Source organism: Cervus canadensis, chromosome 14 (assembly GCF_019320065.1).
Source record: "Cervus canadensis isolate Bull #8, Minnesota chromosome 14, ASM1932006v1, whole genome shotgun sequence".
NCBI classification, from domain to species: domain Eukaryota; kingdom Metazoa; phylum Chordata; class Mammalia; order Artiodactyla; family Cervidae; genus Cervus; species Cervus canadensis.
In genome coordinates, this window is record NC_057399.1 from 8,357,125 (window position 1) to 8,366,952 (window position 9,828).

Sequence of the window (9,828 nt, forward strand, 5' to 3'; positions counted from 1 at the left end):
ATTTAGACTGTTTCTATCTATGCAACTCTACTGAGGCATAATTCACATGTAACAAAATTATACATTTTAGGGCTCACTGTTGATGCACTTTGAAAGATGTATATATCCATGCAAACACAAAAAAGATACAGAATATTTCCATCACTCCCACCACGCTAGAAAGCTTCCCCCTCACCTCCTTTTAAAGACTTGGTTATTTGCCCGCACCGGGCCTTAGGCGCATCGTGGGGCTCCTCCTCACCTAGAATTCGCAGCGCGTGGCCTTAGCTGCGCCGCAGCACGCAGAACCTTGGTTCCCGGAACCCATGTCCCATGCGCTGCAAGGAGAATTCTTAACCACTGGACTCGGGAAAATCCTTCATCCTTTACCTCTGTAGTCAACATGCCCCAAACCCCCTATCTCAGGCAACTGCCATTGTGATTTCTATTAATACAGATTTATTCTGCTCGATGGAGAATTTTCAGTAAATAAAGTCAGACAGTATCATACTTGATTCAGGCTCGGCTTTTTCACGCAGCATAATGTTTGCAAGACTCATCTGTACTGCTGTGTGTCTCAGTGATTCTTTCCTTTTTGTTGCTGGGCAGCATTCCACTGTCAAGGACTGTGAAGAATTTGAGATTTTATCCTGTTTGCAAGCGAACAAGTTAGGCTGCCTCGGATTCATGCTTGTACCAGATCAAATATGATTTTTTTGCATGTAAGTTATGCCTCAATAAACTTATACAGGTAAAAACAACCTAAATGTCCACACATAGTAAATCTTGAGTCATAGCTGAGGAACTCTAAGCTTAGAAAACCTCAGTCTTTAATAAGAGGCTGCAAGAAAATCTGCCCAAACTTTGTTCCTGGAAGGAGACATTATCTTCATCATACTGGACTCCAAAAAATTTGCTCTCTGCTCCAGATGAGAAACTATGTTTTCCAAGGGTATCTACTGTGCAAGTGCTTTTTTAAGAAGATTGTCTGGAGCGAAACCATCAGTGCCTCTCTTTATAAGACGTGGAAACACAAGGGACCCATGGGAATCATGTCCCAGCGTCTGGTGTGTGAATGAAGTGAAGTGAAACTTACTCAGTCATGTCTGACCCTTTGTCAGCTCATGGTGTATACAGCCCGTGGAATTCTTCAGGCCAGAATGCTGGAGTGAGTAGCCTTCCCCTTCTCCAGGGGATCTTCCCAACCCAGGGATCGGATGGAACCCAGGTCTCCCACTTTGCAGGTGGATACATTTGTTTGTGAAAGTAATGTTTGTCAAACATTTGTATGGGAATACATTTGTTTATTCACTCTCCTATTGATAAACATTTGTTTATTCATCTCCTATTGATGAACGTGATTCACTCTCCTATTGATGAACATGGAGATTGTTTGCACTTTGGGCTATTATGAATAAAGTTGATATGAACATTCTTATACACAGGTTTTGGATCTCTATGTTTTAATTTCTCTAGGGTAAATACCTAGGAGTGTAATCGCTAGGTCATATGATAAGTCTATGTTTAACATTATTAAAGCATTGCCTGATTTCAAAAATGGTCATAATTCTTTTACTTCTACCATTAGTGTATGAGAGTTCCAGGCGCCCCCCCCCCTTTGCCAGTAAATATTAACATTTTATCTAGTCTACTTTATTATTATTATTTTCTCTGTCTTTCTCTATATATCTCATCCCCACTCTTTCAGAGAAAGTTGCAGATATGACACCTCTTTACCCCTAATGTTTTGATGTGTGTTTCTTAAAAAAGACTTTTATATAACCACAGTACTATTATTAAAGTCAGGAAGTTCATATTGATACAATACTGTTATCTAACTTAGAGATTTTATTCAGAATTCACCAACTTTGCCCCTAAGGGCCTATTTTGCAAAAGAAAATCTGATATTATGTGCCATTTAATTATAATAGCCTTTTGATTCTTAATAGAGTGATTTGTATTAGTTTTTACATTAGGAGCAAATGGCCCTGTGATGTTAATCTCTTTTTAGGCATTATGATCTCCATTTTAATCTTTATTTTTATTTATTTATTTAAACTTTATTTTTAATAAGTTAACTAATTAATTACCTAAAGCAGTACATTCACATGGCTCAAAATTTTAAAAGCATAAAGTATTCAAAGGGAAAAATCTTTTTTCTACCCTACTCCCAGGTTCCCAATTTGGAGACTCCCCAAATAGGAATTTGTAATCGACCCCTAATTGACTATATATACTTTTTTTTTACACAAACCTGCTGACTACTGTTTGCCAAACACTTGAGGAGGAGGAACTCATTTTCTCTTAAAGCGATGAGGTAACCTGGCGATGCTGAGAAGAGGATTGCTGTTCGCCCACTTCCTCTTTCAGATTAACTCGATCTTAGTCAGATTAAGAAGCTATTTCCTACAACCTGTCTCCTTACTCCTCTGTCTCCCCCCGCAGACAGTCTCTGAGCAGGGACTGTGTCACCAGGACCTAACACTGAAGCTTGTCACAGGTGAGGGACTTTGTGCAGAGGAAAGAAATAAACAACTTGGTCCACCCAGATGACTCAAGAAATCCAGACCATCTCTGCCTTTCTCCTCTTGTTCTTATGTTACTTGGGAGAAAGATTCTAGAGGACAGAACTACACAAGGACCGTGTCTAATTTCTGGAGGAAGACCTTCTTTAAGGCTCTGGACTAGGACCCTCTGGGGTCAGTGACAGTGATTCAGGCAAGATTTGCCTTATATCCTGAGAGTGGTGACGGGGAAATGGTAAAATAGTCAAGTGTCACAGGCACTGGCAGTGAAGACCCAGGGGCGCAGTGAGTCTTGTCACCTGCCCCTGGGTATGGCTGTTATATTTTCCAAATACAACATATAACCTGAAAGAAACTTTCCCAAATAAGTGAATTTATTTATATTAAAATTTCCAGTAGGATAACCATTATATATAGCTATTTGTAGGTTGTTTATTCATTATTGGAAATCTTCTTACTCTCTTATGACCTACTTGCGTTTTTAAAAAAAACAATGGCTCTACTAGTTTTTTTCTTTTTTTTTTAAAGATTATAGTGTAGAAAATTTCACACACAAAAAATAGAACACAAATCTCCATATTCTCTTATCCTCCAGCTCCAAGTTTTCAGCTCAAGGACAAGCTTTTTCTATTTCTGCTCGACCCACCTCACCCCCCAACCCTTCATACAGATGGTTGAAGCAAATCCTAAACCAAAGCAAAGCAAATCATCTTACACCATCATTTCATCCATAAATGTTTCAGCATGTTTACTTAAAAGGCATTAAGTCTTTTAAAAAAAAATAATAAAAATTCCTTTATCATTATCCACGATTCCTTAATATTATCAAAGATCTAGTGTTCATATTTCCTTGATTGCCATAATATATAATTTAGCTTCTTTGTTTAAATCAGGGTTCTTGGCTGATGTATCACTTAAGATTCTCTGAGCTTTAGCTTCCTACTCAGTCTCTTTTTTGAGGAGGGTGTTTATATTGACGTATAGTTGATTTACTTCCCTGGTGGTTCAGCAGTAAAGAATCCGCCTGCAATGCAGGAGACACGGGAGACTTGGGTTCCATCCCTGGGTCGGGAAGATCCCCTGGAGGCGGGCAGGGCAACCCGCTCCAGTATTCTTGCCTGGAGAGTCCCGTGGACAGAAGAGCCTGGTGCCACCATAGGGCGGCAAAGAGTCAGACGCGACGGAAGCGCCTGAGCACGCACGAGCACATAGCTGATTTACAATATTACATTTGTTTCAGTTACACAATACAGTGAATCAGTATTTTTACAGATTATACTCCATTTAAAGTTATTATGAAATAATGACTATTTTCTCTGTGCCGTACAATATATCCTTGGGGTTTGTTTGCTTTATACATAGTAGTTTTTTAATTTCAATTTTTTTAATTCTGAAAGTATGATAACACATTTACAGGAGACTTGGAAAATACACTGTATATTACAATTATTTTTTAAGAAGATAAATTAAGATTTTTAGTTGGAGTTTTAGTATCAAACTCTCAAAAATTAATAGAATGAATATATAGAGAAATAGAAGGATATACTAGACCTGAAAAACACTATGAGCCAATTCAATATAATTAAGATTTATACAATTTTTACACAACAGTAGGACACAAATTCTATTCAAGTTCCCATAGACTGTAAACTGGGAGACTCTGGAACTTATCCAGGGACATAAAACAGGGTGCAAAAATTTCATGGTCTTAAAGGTATTGAAATCACACAGGGTCTGTTCTCTTATCACGGTGGAATTATGTTAGAAACCAACATAAAAAGATATTTGAAAATAACCCACAGCTTTTCAAGTGCAATGTGACATTTACTAAGAGAGTTACTCAGTCTCTTTTTATTCCTTCAAATCAGCTTTCCCCAGAAGAAACCAGGTGGTTTGTCTTGTTTCCTACATCCAGGAGGTGCTGATTACATGGCCGTGGTGTAGTTTCTGCCCTTAATTTACGTAAATTCCATAGATCTAGGCTTGATCAGATTCAACTTTGAATTTTTTGGTAAGTCCTTTTAAATGATAATATTGCATTCTTTAATAAGGTATGTAATGTCTGTTTCACCCTCCATTATTTAAGCAGCTATTTATGATCATTGCCATTTGTTTACTAAGGGCTTTTGAAAATGGTGATGTTTTCATCCTTTCATTCCTTCTTCATTTATTAGCTGGAATTTTCCTACCAAAAACAGTTCTCTGATCAACTTCTTGGTCCGATCCTTCCACTAAAGATTTCCCCACATCCCTAAATATTCATAAAAGTACTTTTTAAATTTTTATTTACTTATTTATTTGACTGTGCCAGATCTTAATTGCAGCACATGGGGTGGAACGTGCTCTCCTGCATTGGGAGAGTGGGGTTTTAGCCACTGGAACACCTGGGATGTCCCAAAAATACTTCAAAAAAAGGCTTCAGTGTATTCCTTCCTAAGGATTTACCATATTTTGTATGACCATTCCCTAACTGCTGCACATTGAGACTGTCTCTGATTTCCCACTCTGCAAACATTGGTGGGACCAACATTCTTGTACATATCTTATACATAAACCTTTATGTATGTATCTGGTTTTTCTTTTAGAATGGAGTCTTAGCTGCGGAAGTTTTAGAGCTAAAAGTTTTGTAGTTTCTTACTGCATAGTGAAAAGCACCAGCTTATTGTCTCCACAAATGAGAGGTCTGGTTTTCCTCTATATCCTAACCATTCTCACACATATTTACTATAAGCACAGTAGGAACAATCAAGGCATCTTACTTTATTTCATAGAATGCACATGAGTAGAAAAAATAATTGCTCACGTTAGAAAAAATAAAAAAATTAACCTGTACAGTTTCAAAAGCATGGAGAACTGTTGAAACATTGCTGATGACACTCATGCTTACTCACCGACTGTTTTCAGAAACTAATGGAAAATATAGAATAGCTGTGTGTGTGTGTGTGATCATTCTGAAGTTATGGAAATAAAGTTTTAAAAGAGTAAACTTCTGACTGTAGTATGTTAATTGCAAAATGCTATTTTAAGGGATAATATTTTGGAAATAATGCCCCAGGCTCTGTAACAGCCATTTGTTAATTGTAACATTTTCTTTAGTTGAGTATAATAAGGAAGACTGTCTGTGAATTTAGGGGTTTTGCCTGCCGGATTCAGAGTTTACAGTTACTTACAGTTCCCTGCACACCCTCGTGTGTTAATTTCGGCGGGGCTGGCGGTCACTGGGGAGGCCCTGGGCTAACTGCCCTGGTGGTCTGAAGCTTGGGAGCCCTGGGCTGGCTGCCCTGGTGGTCTGCAGCTGGGCCTGTGTGGATGTTCCGTGCTGAGCCGAGGGACACCGCAGAGCCCCCCTCCATCTACTCTCCAGCTGTGTGTGTGTGTTAGGTGCAAGCTCGCGACCGTAGCCGGCCACGTTCCTCAGTCCGTGGGATTTTCCCGGTCAACACCCCACAGAGCCCTTTATTCACTCTCTCGCTGTGGAAACTGCACACTCTTCCTGTTTAGCAGAAGTAGTGAGAGGGTCAAAAGTGACATCCAGATGTGGCAAAATATTTACAGAGACTATGAAGATGTGTAGGATCTGCAAGGTAACACTTTAGCCTCTATGATGATTCCATGACTTTTTCGAAGTTTTGTTAAAAAATGTACTTTCTTACGTAAGTGGTCGGTTTGCTTTCTAGCTTTTATTATTATTATTATGATTATGATTAATTTACTTATTTGGCTGCATCAGGTCTTAGCTGCGGTGATTTAGTCACTAAGTCGTGTCTAACTCTTCGTAACCCCGTGGACTGCAGCCCACCAGCTTCCTCTCTGTCCATGGGAGTTTCCAGGCAAGAGTACTGGAGTGGGTTGACATTTCCTTCTTGGGCATCTTAAGAGACAAAATTTTGATTAAGGTGAATCTTTTTCAGGACTTTGTAATGGGACTTACAGATGTGTTATTACAGGGCATGCTAAGGTCTCAAGTTTAGGGATATGGTTAAGTAAGCATTTAAAAATCAATGCTTGGACAAATAATGCATGATTCCACAAACATGAGGTCTCTAAAACAGGCAAACTTAGAAAAGCAGAAAACTGAATGGTGGTTGTCAGGGGATAGGGAGAGCAGAAAATGGGCAGTGATGTCAGTGAGTATAAAGTTACAGTTACGCAAGACGAGTCCTACAGATCTGCTGCACAACGTAATGCCTGCAGTTAGCATTTGCTGTTGTGCTTTTAAAAAGCTGCTGAGAGGCAGATCTCATGTTCAATGTCCTCATCATAATATTTTCTTAACTTGAAAAAAAAGTAAAGGGGAACAAGGAAACTTTTGAAAGTGATGAATATGTTTATAACCTTGATTGTTATGATTGTACCCTGGGTACATGCATATATCCAAACACACTATATTGCATATGTTAAATATCTGTAGTTTTTTGTATGTCAATTATACCTTAAGAGAAAGTGAAAGTAAAAGCCACTCAGTCGTGTCCGACTCTTTGCAACCCCATGGACTATACAGTCCATGAAATTCTCCAGGCCAGAACACTGGAGTGGGTAGCCTGTCCCTTCTCCTGTGGATCTTCTTGACTCAGGGATTGAACCAGGGTCTCCTGCATTGCAGGCAGATTCTTTAACAGCTGAGCTATCAGGGAAGCCCAATACCTTAATAAAACTAAAAAAAAAAAAAAATTATCAATACTTGTAGTAAAAACTGCTGAGGTCCAAATAAAAACTGTACCTGAGTTGATAGTATTATATGTTTCCTGGTTTCAACAATGCACTATGTTAAGATAAAAAACAGAACAGTGCTTGACATTATGGTGATAAATATTACTTTATTTAACTTTTTGATAGCCATCCTTTCAATCATCACTTTATGCTATTTCCATATCACTCTTTCCCTCTGGTTCTCCCAGGTAATTAATAACATTCTGACTTTTTTTTTCATATTTTTCTCCATGTTTATGTGGTCATACACAAATATAAACATATGTTGATGTTTATTTTGTGGTTTATTTCACAACAATGTGATTAGATTATATACATTTTCTTCCTTGAAAATACATCATGAAAAAAGAAAACTCTTCAAATTAACTGGTATAGATGGAACTGAATCTTTTAAAAAATATTTATTGACTTATTTGCCTGTGCTGGTCTTAGTTGCCATACAAGGGATCTTGAGTTGAGGCATGTGGGATCTAGTTCCTGACCAGGCGTGGAACCCAGGACCCTGCATCGGGAGTTCAGAGTTTCAGCCACTGGACTCCCAGAGACGTCCCTCGATGGAACTGAACCTTTTCAAAGGCGCCAAAAAGATCAGTTATCACAGTTGATTCGATTATTCCCCTTTTGACTGCATGTTCATTTTCCCTAGTGCTTTGTTACTCAAATTCTGTTGTAGTAAATATCTCCTAAGTGTATACTTCAGACTGGTGCTTTTGTGTCTATGGGATAAAGTCTCAGGGGATAGAAGTACTAGGTTGAAAGAGTATGAATTTAAAACCTTTTAAAAAGATATTTCCAGACTCCTTCCCAAAATGGTTGTGGTATGATACATTTCCAACAAAGTATGAACAGCAAAGCAGGGCATGAGACTACACTTCTCCCTTCATTTCTACCAGCAGTTGGCATTATTTTATCTTATAATTTTGCAAATTTGATAAATGAGATGTTATATTCCACTGTTATATTAATTTTACCTTTCCCTGACAATAAGACTGAGCAGGCTTGCAAAGTTTATTGGTCATTTGGATATTTGGTGAGTGAATTGTTAATAGTTTCACCTTATTTTCAATTGAATTCTTTTTGTCACTTTCTTGATAATTTGTCAGAGCTCCTTCTGTATTGCAGATATTAATAATTTACCTTTCATGTATATATAGAAAATCTTTCTCCTAAGCTAATTTTTACCTTTGGTTTGTATTGATGGCACCACTTGCCATACTACATTTAATTTTTTCTAACGTTGTGAAATAGATCTATATTTTTCTTCAGTGACTTCTGTTTCCTGTCTTGTTAATGAAAACATCCCCAATCCCTAAATTATATTTGTATTGTATAAAATTTTTTCTTATACTTTTGTTATTTTCTTTAATGATTTACAGTTTTCATGGGGTTGAAGTGCTTGATTACTAAGCCACCTTCCCTTGGCTTCAAACCCGTCCCTCTCTACTCTGCTTTGTACCTCTAGATGGATACTCAGTTCAGTTCAGTCCAGTCGCTCAGTCATGTCCGACTCTTTGCGACCCCATGGACTGCAGCACACCAGGCCTCCCTGTCCATCACCAACTCCCAGAGTTTACTTAAACTCATGTCCATTGAGTCGGTGATGCCATCCAACCATCTCATCCTCTGTCGTCCCCTTCTCCTCCTGCCTTTAATCTTTCCCAGCATCAGGGTCTTTTCGAATGAGTCAGTTCCTCGCATCAGGTGGCTAAAATGTTGAAGTTTCAGCTTCAACATCAGTCCTTCCAATGAATATTCAGGACTGATTTCCTTTAGGATGGATTGATTGGATCTCCCTGCCTTCCAAGGGACTCTCAAGAGTCTTCTCCAACACCACAGTTCAAAAGTGAAAATTCTTCAGCACTCAACTTTCTTTATAGTCCAACTCTCATATCCATACATGACCACTGGAAAAACCATAGCCTTTCCTAGACAGACCTTTGTTGACAAAGTAATGTCTCTGCTTTTTAATATGCTATCTAGGTTGGTCATAACTTTTCTTCCAAGGAGTAAGCGTCTTTTAATTTCATGACTGCAGTCACCATCTACAGTGATTTTGGAGCCCCCAAAATAAAGTCAGCCACTGTTTCCACTGTTTCCCATCTATATTTCCCATGAAGTGATGGGACCGGATGCCATGATCTTAGTTTTCTGAATGTTGAGCTCTAAGCCAGCTTTTTCACTCTCCTCTTTCATCAAGAGGCTTTTTAGTTCCTCTTCACTCTCTGCCATAAGGGTGGTGTCATCTGCATATCTGAGGTTATTGATATTTCTCCTGGCAATCTTGATTCCAGCTTGTGCTTCCTCCAGTCCAGCATTTCTCATGATGTACTCTTCATATAAGCTAAATAAGCAGGGTGACAATATACAACCTTGACGTACTCCTTTTATTATTTGGAACCAGTCTGTTGTTCCATGTCCAGTTCTAACTGTTGCTTCCTGACCTGCATATAGGTTTCTCAAGAGGCAGGTCAGGTGGTCTGGTATTCCTACCTCTTTCAGAATTTTCCAGTTTATAGTGATCACACAGTCAAAGGCTTTGGCACAGTCAGTAAAGCAGAAATATAAGTTTTTCTGGACTCTCTTGCCCTTTCGATGACCTCTAGATACAGGACTC